This window comes from Penaeus monodon, chromosome 15, assembly GCF_015228065.2.
Source record: "Penaeus monodon isolate SGIC_2016 chromosome 15, NSTDA_Pmon_1, whole genome shotgun sequence".
NCBI lineage: Eukaryota > Metazoa > Arthropoda > Malacostraca > Decapoda > Penaeidae > Penaeus > Penaeus monodon.
This window is the reverse complement of record NC_051400.1, coordinates 37240118-37240972: the sequence shown is the minus strand read 5'-3', so window position 1 is coordinate 37240972 and position 855 is coordinate 37240118.

The following is an 855-nucleotide window of genomic DNA, read 5'->3' as shown; positions in this document are numbered from 1 at the left end:
AAATGTGTTGCGTCTCTATGTTGTTTGGTCGTTTCTATGTCTCTTCAACCAACAAGGTTTGTGTAATGAATATAAAAGTACGGTGGCTTGTACATGTGATAATGTATTTACCTGAAGAAATATTATATGATCTGAAGAATGTCATGTTTTGCATTTTATCTCCCTTGAGCATAATAAAATGTAAAACGAAATGTGTTTGTTTTTTTTAATTCCTCACTGTTTTCGTTTATCTAGCCGATTGCTCTTATGATATTACAAAGAACAGAATATAGTGTAGATAAGAGTTTCGAAGAGAGTCCCCGGTAGACAGAGATGGGGTAAGATTTCGAATTACAAAACGTGGACATGCCGTTTCTTAAGCCTTCATTTCTAACTCAAATATTCGTCTGTTCTTAAGATCTAGTGTTGCGCTTTTTCACACTAGCACACGGACAGAAGAGATGCAACACAGCCACCACAAGAGAAGAAAAGCAAATCGCGATATGGCGAGTCCAACCACATTCCTTATCAGACGACAACGGCAACGAATATAGAAAAGGAACTATTAATCTTTCCATAATACGACTGTTTCATTAAACGCAAGCAATATCAACCGGGTTCCTTAACATGCAACTTTCGTCCCTACCTAAAAGCGCGTCGTCTCCCTAGCACGCACGTTTGTCGCTTCCCGAGCTCCCGAAGCGATAAACGTAGACACAAAAGGAGGCGACCCCGAAACGTATAGGGGATACAGACGTCCCTCCTGGAAAAAAAACTAGGGATTTCGTCGAAGTTATGTACCGAATTCTTCAGCTCCAGGAAAGGGAAAGAGAGGTGCCAAGAGAATGGAGGCTCGTTAGGGAAACTGAGGACGTA